This window comes from Biomphalaria glabrata, chromosome 4 (assembly GCF_947242115.1).
Source record: "Biomphalaria glabrata chromosome 4, xgBioGlab47.1, whole genome shotgun sequence".
In the NCBI taxonomy this organism is placed as follows: Eukaryota; Metazoa; Mollusca; class Gastropoda; family Planorbidae; genus Biomphalaria; species Biomphalaria glabrata.
Window position 1 is genome coordinate 26,289,204 of NC_074714.1, and position 23,327 is coordinate 26,312,530.

Consider the following 23,327-nt stretch of genomic DNA (forward strand, 5'->3'; position numbering starts at 1 on the left):
CCCAACATCCGCCCGAGTGAGAACCCGTATACTAGGGAAATCATTCGGGAATGATAAGGACTTCAAGGTAGATGTCTGTACCTTAGAAGTTGAAAAAATCAGGGTTACCCTTCACTGGGTAGCACCAACCATAAACAAATCAAAGATAGGAGAAATCTTTGGAGCCTTTGCAGAAGAAGGCTCCAAGATAGAGCCAATCAAGCTAGGCAACTCAGATAAGTGGGCGGCTTGGATCAAACTCCGCAAACAGACTGAACTCCCCCATTATATTCAGTTACGATATGAGGACGATCCGAGGACCTACAAGGTCCTCGTGACCATCCCGGGACGTAGACAACAGTGCTGGCATTGCGGACAGGATCAGCACTGGTCAAACCAGTGTCCAAATAGGGCGAACCCCAGACGGGACCAAAACCCCACAGAAGGTGCAAAGGAGGTAGGAGGGAAAATCTCCTATGCCATGGCCCTTAAAGGGGAGGGAGAGAAAAAGCAATCCGAGATTGATCAACAGCTAAAAAAAGATGGCTTCACAATGGTTGAAAGCAGCAAAGGAGGGGAAAAAAAACAAATAGAAGCTATGGGAGCTACTCCAAGTGGTCTCCCCCCACCTAACAGCCCTGAAAACAAATCTAAGCAAAGTAAAAAAATTAAAACATCCGGAGGGGCAAGTTCAGCACCCACCACCCCAACCAAAATAACAAGAAAGAGGGCCCTCTCTCTCTCTTCCTCATCCGAGGATCTAAACGAGGATCCCCGGGTAGAGGAGGAGAAAAGAGAGGAAGAACAGTTCAAGCTCGAGCTGAACTTTCCAGACTCCCCGTCAGTGCTAGTCGTTGATGAGGGCGAGGACCCTAACACACATTCAAACACATAAACAACAAAGCAACTCTTAAAGATAAAACGCACACACACACAATAGAATAACAAACACGCAAACCAATCTCACACACTCATGGCAGACATCAAAATTTTGACACTCAACATCAGAGGGCTTAACAATAAACACACCTACATAGCACACCTCACAAGGAAATACAAGCCAGATTTTATCTTTCTGCAAGAGACCAACACACAGTTAGAGTACAAGGCCAAAAAAGCAGTCTCTCTTATGGGCCTCAGGGAGGGTTATTTTAGTTTAGGTAGAAAGCCACGAGGGACAGCCATTTTACAAACATCCAATAGGTTTTCAACCACACACTCATATCAAGACCATAGCGGGAGGATAGTAATAATTAGGACAAGCTCACAAAAACACACATACACGTTAGTCAACATTTATGCACCCGCTCAAAAAAAAGAGAAACACGAGTTTTTTGGAATGCTAAGTGACATTCTACACACTCAGTACGCAGGAGAAAATTTGATAGTAGGGGGTGATTTAAATTACATTGATTCCCAATTAGACAAGCAAAACACAAACACAGAGGGTCCTACTCCTCATGTAACAATTAAAACGCATGACTATTTGGGGGGAGTCATCAAGGCTTTCCGGTTAGTAGATGCCTATAGAGAAGTAGAGTTCACGGGCCGGGTCACCACGTTCAGGGACAAGGCACACCAAATAGAAACACGGATAGATAGAGTGTATGTGCCAAGGGCGTGCGAAACAAAAAGTGTAACACATCTCGTAGAGACGTTACAATATACAGACCACAAAGGAGTCTTAGTGGAACTGCTGAACCCAAAACTAAAAAAGAAAAAACAAAAAACACCGATCTGGAAACTTAACAACGACCTCCTAAATGACCCGCTCTATTTAAAAACAATCGCAAACCTCCTCAAAAATATAATACATGACTCAAACACACCCCATTTCAAAGTCACACAAATATGGACGCTAATTAAAAGCTCCATTAAGCAGCAAAGCCAAATACTGGCCACACTAGTTAACTCAAAAAGGAAAAAAGAAGAGGAAAGACTTAAAAATTTACTAACACACGAAGAAGACGAAGCAGCCAAAACACATATACTAACACAACTAGAAGAACTATTTAACTATCAATACAAAGGAGCGGAATTGAGGTGCAAAAGTAAAAAAATAACCGAAGGGCCTAACAAACTTTTTTTATCAGCAGAACAAAACATTCAAATTGACAGAACTATTGACAACATTGTTGATAGTAAAGGAGAAACTATACAAGACCTGGACAAAATAACAGACACATTTACGAAACACTTTACTAATTTGTATGACAAGGAACAGACGGACGACAACGCACAAAAAGTATTTTCACAGAACTGCAAAGAAATACCAATTACAGAACAGATAGAGACAGACGCTCCCTTTACGCTAGACGAACTGAGGGCTGCTTTAGATACAACACAAAACAACAAATCCCCTGGCCCAGACGGTCTGACGTTTGAATTTTACAAAGCCTTTTTTCCCCAAATAGGACCCCTACTATTAAATCTATACAGCGACATGTTAGTGACAGAACAGTTACCTAGAGATTTCAACTTAGCATACATCACACGTCTACCAAAAAAAAACAAGAAAACAACACCTCACCTAGCGACTTTCGACCGATCTCACTTCTAAACACCGACTACAAACTCCTGACGAAAATGATTTTTTTAAGACTAAAACCCCTCATACCACACTTAATAGGACAGGACCAATACTGTAGCAACCCAGACAAAAACATCGACGAACTTAACCATTTTTTAAGAGACATTATATATTACTGTAAAGACAAAGACTTGAAAGCAGCCCTCTTTTCTATTGACCAGGAAAAAGCCTTTGACAGAATAGACCATGATTACCTTTTCAAAATACTAGACAAGACGAAGACAGATGGAAGAATGAAGAAATACATAAAGCTAGTTTACACTGATGCCACAAGCAAACTCATAATAAACCAAACCCTTAGTGGCAGTATCCCTATTAGAAGATCTGTTAGACAAGGGTGTCCCCTTTCTCCCTTTTTATACACCCTTTGCCTAGAACCCCTTTTAGAAACCATCAGGCTAGATAGTGGAATCACGGGGATAAAAATCCCAGGCCCCACGCCCGTAGTTAAAGTTAAAGCATACGCTGATGACACCACCCTTTTTCCCTCCTCAGAAAAAGACATAGCCGCAATCATAGATAAGTTTATTCAATTTGGGAGGGCAAGCGGGTCAAAAATCAACATAAATAAATCTTGTATTATGGGATTGGGCAGGTGGGAAATCCCCTTAAACATCCCCTTTAACCTTAAAATAGAGAAGGCAATTAAAATATGCGGCATCACGTGGACAAGCAACCCAACATATTACCACACACAGCAGTGGGAAAATATTTTAAACAAAACCAAAAACACACTTAAAAGATTTCATTATACAGCAACTACTATATTTGGTAGAGCAATACTAGTAAACAACCTGGTCATCCCGAAGATAGTTTATTTAGCAAACATCACAGAACCTCCACCAACTTTTATACCAAGCATAAACACAATCATTAGGAATTTTATATTTAAAAGCACTATCAGGAACATTAAACACACAACACTTATACAAAACAAAGAGGATGGGGGGATAAACTTACAGGACATCAGAACCAAAATACAAGCACTTAGATTAAAATACATAGGACAAGTAGCCAAGAACCCAAACAATTTTCCATTAACAATATACTATTACGGCTTAAGGTTAAATAAAATAATTCCAATAAAAAATGACACCCCACATCACTTTGGTACAAACACACATCCATTTTACAGATCCATATCAAGAATACTCCCTGGCAATGAACATCTAATACACAGTAAATTAAAAGACACATATACAACACTTAAGAAACAGTTACAAGAAAGATTATTCAATAGGATCAAATGGAGTAGAGAGTTAGGTGTAATAGATTTCAGAGACACTTTTATAAACCTACACAGCAAACACATTACACCCAAAGCCAGAGAAATAACATACAGACTAATCTTCGGGATGACCCCTGTAGGAAGTAAGAAAAGAAATGTACACACATGTGTTTTCTGTCACACAGATAATGGTAACAATGAAAGCCATATGTTTTTAAAATGTAAAATATTTGATAATGTTAGATGCACTATGAAAGTCCTACTAGAGGCAAACTGTAACACCAATGTTAATCTTAACCTAGCTGTTGTTTTAAATAAATTGCCTAAAATCAAAAGTAAGATGATTCATAAATTTAATCTAATAATAGTGAGTGAATACAGAAGTCTTGTGTGGCACAGTAGAATTAAAGTTGTTAATAACAATGTATCTTTAAATCCTTATAATCTAGAGCTAATATTTAGAAAAATAATTGAACATAGAATTGATAACTATACTGGTTAGATAGAAATTGTAATTATTGTATAATTTATTGTCCTTGACTAAATTGTCAGACCTCAGAGATAAAAATCTAAATACTGTAATCAATCTGTAAAGTTACTCTATTGGTATTATGTCAGTTAGCTTAAGTGGTTATGCGAGTGTGTGAGAGTGTGTATGTACCTGGGTTAAAGAGAGTTTGGGCTGAGAGATGCGGGATATGAATCAAATTGAACTTTATTTATCTACGGAAAACCACTAAAGATCTGTCTTTTAAAGGGAAGTCAACACTTTTGAAGAATTATTTCTCCCTCGTGGCTACGTCCTCTTTGATCACATGATCGGAGAGCATGTCACAAGTCAACATCAACTGTGTCTGTACTACACTCACAGAACACGGCAAGCCCGTGGAAACGTAACAAGAACACTATGACAATGTCTATATCTTAGCGGCAGCCTCATCCTAGACATACTGGGAAACAAAGGAACAAGAAAACAAGACGCAACTGAATGGAGCCTGCGAAGAGACTAGAAACAAAAATAACCAAACCAATAATCCTAAAGAATATAGACAAGGGCAGACAATTGAAAGTCAAGAATCTTTTATGAATAATGTAATAGTTTAAGACAAATTAACTATTTTTTTTATTTATTTATCAATTTTTTTATTTTTTTTTTAAACCCCTCGTAATGAGAGAAAAAAGAATCCTTAATCGACACCCCTATCCTGAAATAATTTACACATGACCCTAACAGAACCCTGAACAATTGTGATACAGCAGCACCTTTGCTTGGTTAACTATCCCAGAACGATTCTAACAGACCCAAGGGCCACCTTGATGATGCTAGAGTAGCCCTCTTACATCTCAAGGAGACCTTTAAAAATTGTCGTGAGAGGGATTAACCTGTTCCCTGATCAGTCTTTTTAAATACATAAGGCATACAGGGCAGCTGTATAAAACCCTATATTAGCTTGCCTTGCCTAATTACTTGCTACTACCTGGGAACATAGCATTGCTACAAAGTCAATTTCCGGAAAGATTGTTAATGTTGCTGTGCAGCTTTGTTAATAAACTCATTTATGTAGAAGATTGTTACTGTTAAAGCAAAAATACTGAGGCCACTTATCAAGGAAGTCCTTTTTCTCTGTATTACTTTATAGAAAAGATGTTGTTCTGTTGTGTAAAATTAAATATTATTATATGTCTAAAATACTATTTGACGAGACAGAATGGAGGCTTAGGATGAAATCAGTCACTTTTTCCTCTTCGTACTACCACCAAGATCAATACATTATGTCCCCTTTAACCATAAAGTGACAATGACAATGCCAAGTGCTTAAAAGGAAACATAAACTAATTGGATACAATCACACTACAGATTTCCCTTTGTTTCGTTTAATTTTTTTGGAAAATGTCTACAAGATAAGATAACTTAAAATCAGTTTGACTACAATTGACAGCGTTGTCAAACTAGTGGATATTAAATGAATTGTAATTTCTTGACCACTCATGTTTTATTTTTAATTTTTTGAAAATGACTACAAATTAGTAAATATTAAATGAATTGTAATTTCTTTACCAAAAAAAAAAAAAAAAAAAAAAAAAAAAAAAAAAAAAGAGATTGATTAAGTAGCTAACACTTGAGGATTTATTTCTGTGGATTACTTGTGTTTCTGTGTTGTTTTTTTTTTGTGATTCTGCGGATTTTTGTGTGTTACTGTGTAGAGTGGACGGCGCGAGGGTTGTGTAGTAAAGTACTGTGTAGTTTGTAGTGTAGTTATCGTCTCTTTTCTGTCTCTGTACTTGTGATAAACCCTTGTAAAAATGTCAGTTAAAACATTTTTTATTGAAAAAAAGGACCTGGATGGTGGACTTGTCCACGCCCCAGGTACCTTGCTTCTAAAGCTGTCAGGCCAAGGGGCTGTTAAGGCCACTATGGCGAGCCTAATAGAGTGCCTGAAACTAACACCGGACGAAGTGAGTTCTCTCTATCGCTTCGAGAACCCCTTTGTCTGGTTCCTGGTCCCAACATCCGCCCGAGTGAGAACCCGTATACTAGGGAAATCATTCGGGAATGATAAGGACTTCAAGGTAGATGTCTGTACCTTAGAAGTTGAAAAAATCAGGGTTACCCTTCACTGGGTAGCACCAACCATAAACAAATCAAAGATAGGAGAAATCTTTGGAGCCTTTGCAGAAGAAGGCTCCAAGATAGAGCCAATCAAGCTAGGCAACTCAGATAAGTGGGCGGCTTGGATCAAACTCCGCAAACAGACTGAACTCCCCCATTATATTCAGTTACGATATGAGGACGATCCGAGGACCTACAAGGTCCTCGTGACCATCCCGGGACGTAGACAACAGTGCTGGCATTGCGGACAGGATCAGCACTGGTCAAACCAGTGTCCAAATAGGGCGAACCCCAGACGGGACCAAAACCCCACAGAAGGTGCAAAGGAGGTAGGAGGGAAAATCTCCTATGCCATGGCCCTTAAAGGGGAGGGAGAGAAAAAGCAATCCGAGATTGATCAACAGCTAAAAAAAGATGGCTTCACAATGGTTGAAAGCAGCAAAGGAGGGGAAAAAAAACAAATAGAAGCTATGGGAGCTACTCCAAGTGGTCTCCCCCCACCTAACAGCCCTGAAAACAAATCTAAGCAAAGTAAAAAAATTAAAACATCCGGAGGGGCAAGTTCAGCACCCACCACCCCAACCAAAATAACAAGAAAGAGGGCCCTCTCTCTCTCTTCCTCATCCGAGGATCTAAACGAGGATCCCCGGGTAGAGGAGGAGAAAAGAGAGGAAGAACAGTTCAAGCTCGAGCTGAACTTTCCAGACTCCCCGTCAGTGCTAGTCGTTGATGAGGGCGAGGACCCTAACACACATTCAAACACATAAACAACAAAGCAACTCTTAAAGATAAAACGCACACACACACAATAGAATAACAAACACGCAAACCAATCTCACACACTCATGGCAGACATCAAAATTTTGACACTCAACATCAGAGGGCTTAACAATAAACACACCTACATAGCACACCTCACAAGGAAATACAAGCCAGATTTTATCTTTCTGCAAGAGACCAACACACAGTTAGAGTACAAGGCCAAAAAAGCAGTCTCTCTTATGGGCCTCAGGGAGGGTTATTTTAGTTTAGGTAGAAAGCCACGAGGGACAGCCATTTTACAAACATCCAATAGGTTTTCAACCACACACTCATATCAAGACCATAGCGGGAGGATAGTAATAATTAGGACAAGCTCACAAAAACACACATACACGTTAGTCAACATTTATGCACCCGCTCAAAAAAAAGAGAAACACGAGTTTTTTGGAATGCTAAGTGACATTCTACACACTCAGTACGCAGGAGAAAATTTGATAGTAGGGGGTGATTTAAATTACATTGATTCCCAATTAGACAAGCAAAACACAAACACAGAGGGTCCTACTCCTCATGTAACAATTAAAACGCATGACTATTTGGGGGGAGTCATCAAGGCTTTCCGGTTAGTAGATGCCTATAGAGAAGTAGAGTTCACGGGCCGGGTCACCACGTTCAGGGACAAGGCACACCAAATAGAAACACGGATAGATAGAGTGTATGTGCCAAGGGCGTGCGAAACAAAAAGTGTAACACATCTCGTAGAGACGTTACAATATACAGACCACAAAGGAGTCTTAGTGGAACTGCTGAACCCAAAACTAAAAAAGAAAAAACAAAAAACACCGATCTGGAAACTTAACAACAACCTCCTAAATGACCCGCTCTATTTAAAAACAATCGCAAACCTCCTCAAAAATATAATACATGACTCAAACACACCCCATTTCAAAGTCACACAAATATGGACGCTAATTAAAAGCTCCATTAAGCAGCAAAGCCAAATACTGGTCACACTAGTTAACTCAAAAAGGAAAAAAGAAGAGGAAAGACTTAAAAATTTACTAACACACGAAGAAGACGAAGCAGCCAAAACACATATACTAACACAACTAGAAGAACTATTTAACTATCAATACAAAGGAGCGGAATTGAGGTGCAAAAGTAAAAAAATAACCGAAGGGCCTAACAAACTTTTTTTATCAGCAGAACAAAACATTCAAATTATTGACAGAACTATTGACAACATTGTTGATAGTAAAAGAGAAACTATACAAGACCTGGACAAAATAACAGACACATTTACGAAACACTTTACTAATTTGTATGACAAGGAACAGACGGACGACAACGCACAAAAAGTATTTTTACAGAACTGCAAAGAAATACCAATTACAGAACAGATAGAGACAGACGCTCCCTTTACGCTAGACGAACTGAGGGCTGCTTTAGATACAACACAAAACAACAAATCCCCTGGCCCAGACGGTCTGACGTTTGAATTTTACAAAGCCTTTTTTCCCCAAATAGGACCCCTACTATTAAATCTATACAGCGACATGTTAGTGACAGAACAGTTACCTAGAGATTTCAACTTAGCATACATCACACTTCTACCAAAAAAACAAGAAAACAACACCTCACCTAGCGACTTTCGACCGATCTCACTTCTAAACACCGACTACAAACTCCTGACGAAAATGATTTTTTTAAGACTAAAACCCCTCATACCACACTTAATAGGACAGGACCAATACTGTAGCAACCCAGACAAAAACATCGACGAACTTAACCATTTTTTAAGAGACATTATATATTACTGTAATGACAAAGACTTGAAAGCAGCCCTCTTTTCTATTGACCAGGAAAAAGCCTTTGACAGAATAGACCATGATTACCTTTTCAAAATACTAGACAAGACGAAGACAGATGGAAGAATGAAGAAATACATAAAGCTAGTTTACACTGATGCCACAAGCAAACTCATAATAAACCAAACCCTTAGTGGCAGTATCCCTATTAGAAGATCTGTTAGACAAGGGTGTCCCCTTTCTCCCTTTTTATACACCCTTTGCCTAGAACCCCTTTTAGAAACCATCAGGCTAGATAGTGGAATCACGGGGATAAAAATCCCAGGCCCCACGCCCGTAGTTAAAGTTAAAGCATACGCTGATGACACCACCCTTTTTCCCTCCTCAGAAAAAGACATAGCCGCAATCATAGATAAGTTTATTCAATTTGGGAGGGCAAGCGGGTCAAAAATCAACATAAATAAATCTTGTATTATGGGATTGGGCAGGTGGGAAATCCCCTTAAACATCCCCTTTAACCTTAAAATAGAGAAGGCAATTAAAATATGCGGCATCACGTGGACAAGCAACCCAACATATTACCACACACAGCAGTGGGAAAATATTTTAAACAAAACCAAAAACACACTTAAAAGATTTCATTATACAGCAACTACTATATTTGGTAGAGCAATACTAGTAAACAACCTGGTCATCCCGAAGATAGTTTATTTAGCAAACATCACAGAACCTCCACCAACTTTTATACCAAGCATAAACACAATCATTAGGAATTTTATATTTAAAAGCACTATCAGGAACATTAAACACACAACACTTATACAAAACAAAGAGGATGGGGGGATAAACTTACAGGACATCAGAACCAAAATACAAGCACTTAGATTAAAATACATAGGACAAGTAGCCAAGAACCCAAACAATTTTCCGTTAACATTATACTACTACGGCTTAAGGTTAAATAAAATAATTCCAATAAAAAATGACACCCCACATCACTTTGGTACAAACACACATCCATTTTACAGATCCATATCAAGAATACTCCCTGGCAATGAACATCTAATACACAGTAAATTAAAAGACACATATACAACACTTAAGAAACAGTTACAAGAAAGATTATTCAATAGGATCAAATGGAGTAGAGAGTTAGGTGTAATAGATTTCAGAGACACTTTTATAAACCTACACAGCAAACACATTACACCCAAAGCCAGAGAAATAACATACAGACTAATCTTCGGGATGACCCCTGTAGGAAGTAAGAAAAGAAATGTACACACATGTGTTTTCTGTCACACAGATAATGGTAACAATGAAAGCCATATGTTTTTAAAATGTAAAATATTTGATAATGTTAGATGCACTATGAAAGTCCTACTAGAGGCAAACTGTAACACCAATGTTAATCTTAACCTAGCTATTGTTTTAAATAAATTGCCTAAAATCAAAAGTAAGATGATTCATAAATTTAATCTAATAATAGTGAGTGAATACAGAAGTCTTGTGTGGCACAGTAGAATTAAAGTTGTTAATAACAATGTATCTTTAAATCCTTATAATCTAGAGTTAATATTTAGAAAAATAATTGAACATAGAATTGATAACTATACTGGTTAGATAGAAATTGTAATTATTGTATAATTTATTGTCCTTGACTAAATTGTCAGACCTCAGAGATAAAAATCTAAATACTGTAATCAATCTGTAAAGTTACTCTATTGGTATTATGTCAGTTAGTTAAAGTGGTTATGCCACCAAGATCAATACATTATGTCCCCTTTAACCATAAAGTGACAATGACAATGCCAAGTGCTTAAAAGGAACATAAACTAATTGGATACAATCACACTACAGATTTCCCTTTGTTTCGTTCAATTTTTTTTGGAAAATGTCTACAAGATAAGATAACTTAAATTCAGTTTGACTACAATTGACAGCGTTGTCAAACTAGTGGATATTAAATGAATTGTAATTTCTTGACCACTCATGTTTTATTTTTATTTTTTTATTTTTTTTAAATGACTACAAATTAGTAGAAATTAAATGAAGTGTAATTTGTTGACCACTCATGTTTTATTTTTAATTTTTTGAAAATGACTACAAATTAGTAGATATTAAATGAATTGTAATTTCTTGAAAAAAAAAAAAAAGAATAAGAGATTGATTAAGTAGCTAACACTTAAGGATTTATTCTGTGGATTACTTGTATTTCTGTGTTTTTTTTTGTGATTCTGTGGATTTTTGTGTGTTACTGTGTAGAGTGGACGTGTAGTTTGTAGTGTAGATATCGTCTCATTTCTGTCTCTGTACTTGGTATAAACCCTTGTAAAAATGTCAGTCAAGACATTTTTTATTGAAAAAAAGGACCTGGATGGTGGACTTGTCCACGCCCTTGTCAGGCCAAGGGGCTGTTAAGGCCACTATGGCGAGCCTAATAGAGTGCTTGAAACTAACACCGGACGAAGTGAGTTCTCTCTATCGCTTCGAGAACCCCTTTGTCTGGTTCCTGGTCCCAACATCCGCCCGAGTGAGAACCCGTATACTAGGGAAATCATTCGGGAATGATAAGGACTTCAAGGTAGATGTCTGTACCTTAGAAGACGAAAAAATCAGGGTTACCCTTCACTGGGTAGAACCAACCATAAACAAATCAAAGATAGGAGAAATCTTTGGAGCCTTTGCAGAAGAAGGCTCCAAGATAGAGCCAATCAAGCTAGGCAACTCAGATAAGTGGGCGGCTTGGATCAAACTCCGCAAACAGACTGAACTCCCCCATTATATAAAGTTACGATATGAGGACGATCCGAGGACCTACAAGGTCCTCGTGACCATCCCGGGACGTAGACAACAGTGCTGGCATTGCGGACAGGATCAGCACTGGTCAAACCAGTGTCCAAATAGGGCGAACCCCAGACGGGACCAAAACCCCACAGAAGGTGCAAAGGAGGTAGGAGGGAAAATCTCCTATGCCATGGCCCTTAAAGGGGTGGGAGAGAAAAAGCAATCCGATATTGATCAACAGCTAAAAAAAGATGGCTTCACAATGGTTGAAAGCAGCAAAGGAGGGAGAAAAAACAAGTAGAAGCTACGGGAGCTATTCCAAGTGGTCTCTCCCCACCTAACAGCCCTGAAAACAAATCTAAGCAAAGTAAAAAAATTAAAACATCCGGAGGGGCAAGTTCAGCACCCACAACCCCAACCAAAATAACAAAAAAGAGGGCCCTCTCTCTCTCTTCCTCATCAGAGGATCTAAACGAGGATCCCCGGGTAGAGGAGGAGAAAAGAGAGGAAGAACAGTTCAAGCTCGAGCTGATTTTTCCAGACTCCCCGTCAGTGCTAGTCATAGATGAGGGCGAGGACCCTAACACACATTCAAACACATAAACAACAAAGCAACTCTTAAAGATAAAACGCACACACACACAATAGAATAACAAACACGCAAACCAATCTCACACACTCATGGCAGACATCAAAATTTTGACACTCAACATCAGAGGGCTTAACAATAAACACACCTACATAGCACACCTCACAAGGAAATACAAGCCAGATTTTATCTTTCTGCAAGAGACCAACACACAGTTAGAGTACAAGGCCAAAAAAGCAGTCTCTCTTATGGGCCTCAGGGAGGGTTATTTTAGTTTAGGTAGAAAGCCACGAGGGACAGCCATTTTACAAACATCCAATAGGTTTTCAACCACACACTCATATCAAGACCATAGCGGGAGGATAGTAATAATTAGGACAAGCTCACAAAAACACACATACACGTTAGTCAACATTTATGCACCAGCTCAAAAAAAAGAGAAACACGAGTTTTTTGGAATGATAAGTGACATTCTACACACTCAGTACGCAGGAGAAAATTTGATAGTGGGGGGGGGGGATTTAAATTACATTGATTCCCAATTAGACAAGCAAAACACAGAGGGTCCTACTCCTCATGTAACAATTAAAACGCATGACTATTTGGGGGGAGTCATCAAGGCTTTCCGGTTAGTAGATGCCTATAGAGAAGTAGAGGTCACGGGCCGGGTCACCACGTTCAGGGACAAGGCACACCAAATAGAAACACGGATAGATAGAGTGTATGTGCCAAGGGCGTGCGAAACAAAAAGTGTAACACATCTCGTAGAGACGTTACAATATACAGACCACAAAGGAGTCTTAGTGGAACTGCTGAACCCAAAACAAAAGAAGAAAAAACAAAAAACACCGATCTGGAAACTTAACAACGACCTCTTAAATGACCCGCTCTATTTAAAAACAATCGCAAACCTCCTCAAAAATATAATACATGACTCAAACACACCCCATTTCAAAGTCACACAAATATGGACGCTAATTAAAAGCTCCATTAAGCAGCAAAGCCAAATACTGGCCACACTAGTTAACTCAAAAAGGAAAAAAGAAGAGGAAAGACTTAAAAATTTACTAACACACGAAGAAGATGAAGCAGCCAAAACACATATACTAACACAACTAGAAGAACTATATAACTATCAATACAAAGGAGCGGAATTGAGGTGCAAAAGTAAAAAAATATCCGAAGGGCCTAACAAACTTTTTTTATCAGCAGAACAAAACATTCAAATTGACAGAACTATTGACAACATTGTTGATAGTAAAGGAGAAACTATACACGACCTGGAAAAATAACAGACACATTTACGAAACACTTTACTAAATTGTATGACAAGGAACAGACGGACGACAACGCACAAAAAGTATTTTTACAGAACTGCAAAGAAATACCAATGACAGAACAGATAGAGACAGACGCTCCCTTTACGCTAGACGAATTGAGGGCTGCTTTAGATACAACACAAAACAACAAATCCCCTGGCCCAGACGGTCTGACGTTTGAATTTTACAAAGCCTTTTTTTCCTCAAATAGGACCCCTACTATTAAATCTTTACAGCGACATGTTAGTGACAGAACAGTTACCTAGAGATTTCAACTTAGCATACATCACACGTCTACCAAAAAAAAACAATAAAACAACACCTCACCTAGCGACTTTCGACCGATCTCACTTCTAAACACCGACTACAAACTCCTGACGAAAATGATTTTTTTAAGACTAAAACCCCCCATACCACACTTAATAGGACAGGACCAATACTGTAGCAACCCAGACAAAAACATCGACGAACTTAACCATTTTTTAAGAGACATTATATATTACTGTAAAGACAAAGACTTGAAAGCAGCCCTCTTTTCTATTGACCAGGAAAAAGCCTTTGACAGAATAGACCATGACTACCTTTTCAAAATACTAGACAAGACGAAGGAGAATGAAGAAATACATAAAGCTAGTTTACACTGATGCCACAAGCAAACTCATAATAAACCAAACCCTTAGTGGCAGTATCCCTGTTAAAAGATCTGTTAGACAAGGGTGTCCCCTTTCTCCCCTTTTATACACTCTTTGCCTAGAACCCCTTTTAGAAACCATCAGGCTAGATAGTGGAATCACGGGGATAAAAATTCCAGGCCCCACGCCCGTAGTTAAAGTTAAAGCATACGCTGATGACAGCACCCTTTTTCCCTCCTCAGAAAAAGACATAGCCGCAATCATAGATAAGTTTATTCAATTTGGGAGGGCAAGCGGGTCAAAAATCAACATAAATAAATCTTTATTATGGGATTGGGCAGGTGGGAAATCCCCTTAAACATCCCCTTTAACCTTAAAATAGAGAAGGCAATTAAAATATGCGGCATCACGTGGACAAGCAACCCAACATATTACCACACACAGCAGTGGGAAAATATTTTAAAGAAAACCAAAAACACACTTAAAAGATTTCATTATACAGCAACTACTATATTTGGTAGAGCAATACTAGTAAACAACCTGGTCATCCCGAAGATAGTTTATTTAGCAAACATCACAGAACCTCCACCAACTTTTATACCAAGCATAAACACAATCATTAGGAATTTTATATTTAAAAGCACTATCAGAAACATTAAACACACAACACTTATACAAAACAAAGAGGATGGGGGGATAAACTTACAGGACATCAGAACCAAAATACAAGCACTTAGATTAAAATACATAGAACAAGTAGCCAAGAACCCAAACAATTTTCCATTGACAATATACTACTACGGCTTAAGGTTAAATAAAATAATTCCAATAAAAAATGACACCCCACACCACTTTGGTACAAACACACATCCATTTTACAGATCCATATCAAGAATACTCCCCGGCAATGAACATCTAATACACAGTAAATTAAAAGACACATATACAACACTTAAGAAACAGTTACAAGAAAGTTTATTCAATAGGATCAAATGAAATCAAGAGTGTTAGGTGTAATAGATTTCAGAGACACTTTTATAAATCTACACAGCAAACACATTACACCCAAAGCCAGAGAAATAACATACAGACTAATCTTCGAGATGACCCCTGTAGGAAGTAAGAAAAGAAATGTACAGACATGTGTTTTCTGTCACACAGATAATGGTAACAATGAAAGCCATATGTTTTTAAAATGTAAAATATTTGATAATGTTAGATGCACTATGAAAGTCCTACTAGAGGCAAACTGTAACACCAATGTTAATCTTAACCTAGCTATTGTTTTAAATAAATTGCCTAAAATCAAAAGTAAGATGATTCATAAATTTAATCTAATAATAGTGAGTGAATACAGAAGTCTTGTGTGGCACAGTAGAATTAAAGTTGTTAATAACAATGTATCTTTAAATCCTTATAATCTAGAGTTAATATTTAGAAAAATAATTGAACATAGAATTGATAACTATACTGGTTAGATAGAAATTGTAATTATTGTATAATTTATTGTCCTTGACTAAATTGTCAGACCTCAGAGATAAAAATCTAAATACTGTAATCAATCTGTAAAGTTACTCTATTGGTATTATGTCAGTTAGTTTAAGTTGTTATGAGAGTGTGTATGTACCTGGGTTAAAGAGAGTTTGGGCTGAGAGATGCGGGATAGGAATCAAATTGAACTTTATTTATCTATGGAAAACTACTCAGGAACTGTCTTTTAAAGAGAAGTCAACACTTTTGAAGAATTATTTCTCCCTCGTGGCTACGTCCTCTTTGATCACATGATCGGAGAGCATGTCACAAGTCAACAACAAGTGTGTCTGTACAACACTCACAGAACACGGCAAGCCCGTGGAAACGTAACAAGAACACTATGACAATGTCTATATCTTAGCGGCAGCCTCATCCTAGACATACTGGGAAACAAAGGAACAAGAAAACAAGACGCAACTGAATGGAGCCTGCGAAGAGACTAGAAACAAAAAAAAAAAAAACAATAATCCTAAAGAATATAGACAAGGGCAGACAATTGAAAGTCAAGAATCTTTTATGAATAATGTAATAGTTTAAGACAAATTAACTATTTTTTTTAATTATTTATCTTTTTTTTTTTAAACCTCTCGTAATGAGAGAAAAAAGAATCCTTAATCGACACCCCTATCCTGAAATAATTTACACATGACCCTAACAGAACCCTGAACAATTGTGATACAGCAGTACCTTTGCTTAGTTAACTATCCCAGAACGATTCTAACAGACCCAAGGGCCACCTTGATGATGCTAGAGTAGCCCTCTTACATCTAAAGGAGACCTTTAAAAATTGTCGTGAGAGGGATTAACCTGTTCCCTGATCAGTCTTTTTTAAATACATAAGGCATACAGGGCAGCTGTATAAAACCTATATTAACTTGCCTTGCCTAATTACTTGCTACTACCTGGGAACATAGCATTGCTACAAAGGTAATTTCCGGAGAGATTGTTAATGTTGCTGTGCAGCTTTGTTAATGTAGAAGATTGTTACTGTTAAAACAATAATACTTAGTCTACTTATCAAGGAAGTCCTTTTTCTCTGTATTACTTTATAGAAAAGATGTTGTTCTGTTGTGTAAAATTAAATATTATTATATGTCTAAAATACTATTTGACGAGACAGAATGGAGGCTTAGGATGAAATCAGTCACTTTTTCCTCTTCGTACTACCACCAAGATCAATACATTATGTCCCCTTTAGCCATAAAGTGACAATGGCAATGCCAAGTGCTTAAAAGGAAACATAAACTAATTGGATACAATCACACTACAGAGTTCTTTTTGTTTCGTTTAATTTTTTTTGGAAAATGTCTACAAGATAAGATAACTTAAATTCAGTTTGACTACAATTGACAACCTTAGCGTTGTCAAACTAGTGGATATTAAATGAATTGTAATTTCTTCACCACTCAGTTTTATTTTTTTAAAAATGACTACAAATTTTAGTAGAAATTAAATGAATTGTAATTTGCTGACCACTCATGTTTTATTTTTATTTTTTTGAAAATGACTACAAATTAGTAGATATTAAATGAATTGTAATTTCTTGACCACTCATGTTTTATCTTTATTTTTTTTTTTGAAAATGACTACAAATTAGTAGATATTAAATGAATTGTAATTTCTTGACCAAAAAAATAAAAAAAAAAAAAAAAAGAGATTGAGCCTTTTCAAAAAATCAATTAAAAGACTTCAGTTGGCCAGGGGAGGCGCGGTAGCTGAGCGGTAACGCGCTTGGCTTCCGAACCGGGGGTCCCGGGTTCGAATCCTGGTGAAGACTGGGATTTTCAACTTTGGAATCTTTGGGCGTCTCTGAGTCCACCCAGCTCTAATGGGTACCTGACATTGGTTGGGGAAAAGTAAAGGCGGTTGATAGTTGTGCTGGCTACGTGACACCCTCGTTAACCGTAGGCCAAAAAAAACAGATGAACCTTACATCATCTGCCCTATAGACCACAAGGTCTGAAAGGGGAACTAGTTAGGCCAGGTTCACATCTAACTTTGCATTCACTTGCACCTATCCTTTGATCTGCTGGACCGATCTCTCATTTGTCTTTGATATAATTTCATTTGGATGTTCTTTCTGAAAATATTGAAGCCTGCCTAGGTGGACCACTTCGGGGGCCGATTTTTTGAGTTTGTGTTTCCACACAAACTGTCTTTGTAACCTTGTTTATTTTTAATTTTATTTTTTTAAAGAAAAGGGGATGTTGATATGGTTCGCGTTCAATATAATAAATTATTGTTATCCGCCATTACAATAATTGTGGTTGTTTGTTTATTGTTGACTGCGAACCTAGATCTTAATTAACACTGACTGACAAGGGAAACTCCACTCGCCATTCCCTTAAGTCGCCCCTGCTTCTTCTTTAAGCTTACTTTATGTGGGCCTTGGGCCTTATCCTGTGCTTTTTTTTCTCCCAACTTTTGGTGTTATTCTTTAAGAGATTCATGTCGCGCATACACGCATAGGCCTACATCAGTGTATGTAAAGAGTTGGCGACCTGCATCTCTCCTAAAATATCAAGTCTATAGTGGAATTATACAATATATCTTGTGAACATCGACCCTGTGGCATTCAATGATTATACCTAAGCCAGCCAAGGTGAATGATGATTTTATAACAATGCAGATGCAGGGGGTTCGTCGTTTGTGATTTTATTTTGACACTTTACGGCATACATCTTGAAGCAGTTGCAAAGAGCAGATAGACTGCGATTTAGCCGAATGCTCAGCACAAGGTTGCGATAGACTGTTGCATTAGGATTAATAGTCAGTAAAATATTCCAATGGACTCTTTTCTGCATCCATTACATGGTGCTCATTGCTTAGCTGTTTTTAATGTCCTTATCATTGAAAATAATGGAGCTAAAGGAACAGAAATAATAAACCATTTTAAGTGATCGGCCATTAACGGGCTCTTTTTTTTTTTTTTTTTGGAGGGGGAGGGGGTTAGTTATTTGACTAGATGCATGCAGAAGACAGTCTGTCAACTGTGTCCTGTAAGCCTAGATTCAACAATAAAAGCTGCGCTATCAGCGCAGAGGATTCAAATCTTTTTAACTTTTGTTTTTCTCCTCCATCTGAACACGTTGAAGAAATGTCCTTAGGATCTTGTATGAAGAAATACACTTTCGTTGATGTCGTTGTAATCATGAGGCAGTAAGTAGGAAATGATTATACCAAACAGAGTAGGTGCAAGTACATATCCCTGTTTAACATCGCTGCTGACGTTAAAGCAGACTCAGACTCAATCAATTTCGTTTACTCATGAAAACATTCAATGTGATCTGGTGTTGTTGTTGTTGTTTTGGGGGGGGGGGGGCATTTTATTTCAAAAAGGCCAAATCCACTACCCACCCCAAGAGCTTTTGACAGAATAACAAACGAGCGGCATGTCTCTATGAATTTTTCATGCAGAAGTCCTAGAGAAAATATCAAGTCTATACTATAATTCAACAGCTCTGAGCCCCTAGAGCTGACTCCCTTAGAGGTTTATTAAAAAAGATATAACCCTGATTGAAAGATTAGGCCAGGAGAAAGAGTTTCTGAAGCTCACAAATGTGGAAAAACGCTTGGCGCCCGGAATTTCACCCCGGAAAACTCTGAGTGAGCTTAAGGCTCTTTCCAAACATCTTATCTTACCAGTTGAGTGACAAACGTAACATTTTTTATTGTAAAATGTTGAGAAACACATAGAATTAAGCCTCTCGCGTGCCATTCCCCTCGCATAGGGCTGCAAGCTCTCTCCACAGAAATCAGTCAAAGGCGACTTTCACAGCCACTTCCCAGCTGGTGCCCACGAAATTCAGGACTTCTAAAAAGTGTGACGCCAAGTTAGATGTTGACGGCCATGTTTTTCGTTCCTCTTTTTATGCATGTGCGGTAAAAGATTTCTCTATTAGTAACATTATTTCGGTATGTTATTCGTAGGATCCTTCTCAGCCATCACATTCAGCCTCTTTTCAGCCTTCCACGTCTCGAAATTAGGTGGCCGTTGGGACAGTTATTGTATTTAGTAGGTGGAGATTAATCTCCAGGCTAATTGAGTTGCTTCTGTGCACTTTTGAAAGACAGCTCCTGCTTTCCACTCCGACATGCAAAACCATGATATGCAACTTCATTGCTTCAGATAGTGCTACCTAGATACGGTAGTGTTAACTTTTCTATTTGTTCAAGATCTGTAGGACCAATGTTGATGAGGGTACTGGGTAGCCTGTAGCCTGTACCCAATATGCATAACTTTGAGGGCGTCATTATCCGACACCTCGTGTTTACATTTAATTGTATTTCAAAGTAATGCTATATCGTCTGCAAAATCCAACTCGGTTTGGTTTAAGCCTTGGGAACCTGAATGCTGCCTGATTAATGTATTTCTATGACATCGTCGATGGCTACAAGAAAGAGAAATATGGACCCTAATCTCATATCGGTCTCGATGTTGAAGAATTTCACCGTCTGTTGTAACACAACAGCTTGATTTGCTTTACACGTCACTGAATCTGGACAAATTGTTGCAAGATGCCATATTCTCTTGCTATTTTCCAGAGTGGACGTTATCAAACTTTTTTTAAAATCTACTAAACTGATCAACATCCTTTGTTGGTATTTCAGGCTTTGCTTGACGATATTTCGCAGGACGTAAACTTGTTCAGTGCTTGATTTGCCTTTTCGGAAGCAGTTGAGAGACACTAGTATAATTTAAAACTTTTTCTGGGCTCTTAAGGAGCTATTTTAAAATCCCTAATTAAAAAAATACGTTCAACTCAAATTTTCTCAATTCAATAATTGTACATAATTAATTTATGTAGATCTAATATCTTTTGATAAAATATCAAAAACAACTGTGAGCAGGTCAGGCAGGCGCGAGTGGATAGAGAGAGGACCTATTCTCTGCTGCTCAACATTAAATTTTACCTAACAGTAGGCAGATGTTTGCGCTACTGGGTGGGCTCATCTGTGACACCTCAGTCTACGACCAAGGGGCTAGAGTCACCTAAGTAACCAGACATACTAAACTAAACTGTATGGAAACAAGATAACAAACTTTAGTTTAGTATAAATAAACAAAATGAAACTTTATTTACATGGAATCAAATAATAATAAAATATAATATATACACTAACCACTATAAACTACCCTCTAAATCTATGCCACTACAAACTAACCAAACTAACTAACACAAACTGATCAAACCAACTATCTAACGAAATCACTACAACTACTACACTAGACCTAGATCTACACAAACACACTACAATAAACTAGTCTAGATCTACAATATCCTACTATTACACTCATAACACTAACACTAAAACAAGAATATCTTATCCTTAGGCTCAGTACCTTACTATTCACTAAGAATAGAACTGAGAAACAGACTATAAATATAACTAAGTTTACTAAGGCGATAATAAAGAAACGAAATAACACTAGCTTAAGCTTCCCTAGAATTAGATCTAGAATAGATCTACAGAAACAATAACAAAACTATCAATAGCAGAAACAAAGTAACACTAGCTTCCCTAGAATTAGATATAGACCTAGGATAGATCTACAGAAACAATAAGTTGAATAACAAAACTATCAATAGCAGAAACAAAATAACACTAGAGTCTAGATCCTAGATTCCCTAGAATTAGAATAGATCTAACAACAGCGGTTATAAACAGCAGCTATTAGCAGTAATATTCAACAGCAGCAGCTAAAAGCAGCAACAATAGCCTGCAATACATAAATGCAAAACTATATTAGATATATATTCTATTAGGACTGATGGACGCCGCCATCTTCCGTACAGCATGTTGCCAACTATTATGACAAATAGTCCAAGTAGAAAATAAAATAACTACCTTACACATAGTATAGATCTAGTAAAAAATATAAAATAATTTTATACTTACAGGCCGTCCCAGGTACAGGAATAAAAATATAATTAGACGACAGACCACAAAGATATTCAGCTGTCACACAGACAGATATTTTTTTTTTAAATTTTTTTAGACAGATATGGTACTGACCACTGGTCAACTGTACACTGAACTGTCTTTAAACAGCGTGGCATCACTTTTTATACACAAAAAGCGGAAGTACAAATAATAAGTTTGGCACTAGCCTATAAAAATAAAATATATAAAAATATAGCTCTGGGAGCGCAAGCTCACACAACATTCTGTAAAATAGAATCGAAAACCATTTTCGTGTGTAACCGAAAGTGAAACATCTAATTTTTTAAATTATCTGTGCAAGCTGATTTTTTTCAAAAAAATACACCACTTTTCAATGAAAAACTTCGGGGGAGGTCTTTTTTTTTTAAATGTCACAGACTTCTTCATTAATAAATCAAGCTTCATTCATAGATTCGCGCATTATAAAATAGATTTTCCATTTATTAACTAACTCATGGAATAGAATGTTGTTTCAAATGTTGTTTTTAAAAAAGAATTTTGATACGAACTTCTTTTTAGTTATTAGTTTAAAAAATAACGAACTTCTTTTATAGCAGCAAATGTCCGTGAATGTAAATTATGTCATCTTGAAAATGCTGATAACGAGAAACATGTATTCGGAATGTGCATTATTCCTTAAAGTTAAAAGTACTGTAAGGGACTTATTAGAAGCTAACTGTGGCAACTATGTGAATGTTAACTTGTCTATTGTTTTAAACAAGCTGCCAAAACTAAAAAATAAAATAGTACATAACTTTAACTTGATTATTGTTTCCGAATACAGGAATCTTGTTTGCGCTAGCTGGCTGTAAGCTCTATATATATATCAGTGATTCCCAAAGTGGTCTATATAGACCCCCAGGGGTCTACGAAGACTTCCAAGGAGTCTACGAAAGTGAAAAAGTAAATTGGGGGTCCATGCGGCTGTCACGGAGGTCACGGTCTATGAGATGTCCATGGGGGTCTATGACTTTACTTTTCACACCCCATTAATGTAACTATTTCAAACACGTATACATGATTTGTACCTTAGTTATAAATATATGTTTCATTATTCAAAAGTAAAATAGTTGTATTTAATTACAATACTAATCTTACAAGATCTCTATACCTATAGCCAAATACGAAAAACACTACAGATAAAACATTGAAGTAGTTTTAAAAACAGTTTTACACAAACCTTCATCTGATATTATGAAATGAATTTCTTTTAGTAACACTACAGTTCAAGGGCACATCGGTGGGATGAGCATTAAAGCTGCAAACTACCTAATGGTCTTCAGCTCCATATTTTTCCCCAGGGATGACCCACAAAACCTTTCCCGTGTTTGGGTGTATAGCTGCAAAGCAGCAGAGGTTTGAATTTTATTTTCCTTCGGCTAGGTGGGCTGTAAGCCAAGGCTAATGAGTTCCTCCTGCCCGAAGCTTACTGGTTTAGGCGCCAGTAACTCACCTTTGCCTCTTCTCCTGTTAGTGAAAACAGCTCCGCAGGACCAATATTTGAACCAAATGTGAAAGATCAAGAAATACATGAGAAACTGCT

General features: G+C 37.4%; 1 protein-coding gene across 1 annotated transcript in view; it reads right to left on the minus strand.

Moving 5' to 3' along the window:
* The window catches only part of LOC106071524 (mitochondrial potassium channel-like), a 43,025-nt gene extending 21,031 nt beyond the window's left edge, over positions 1-21,994 (minus strand). The window contains exon 1 of the mRNA XM_056025875.1: positions 21,740-21,994. The gene's annotated coding sequence lies outside the window, so the exon portion shown is untranslated. The remainder of the gene's footprint in view (positions 1-21,739) is intronic.
* Between the last annotated feature and the right edge of the window lie 1,333 nt (positions 21,995-23,327).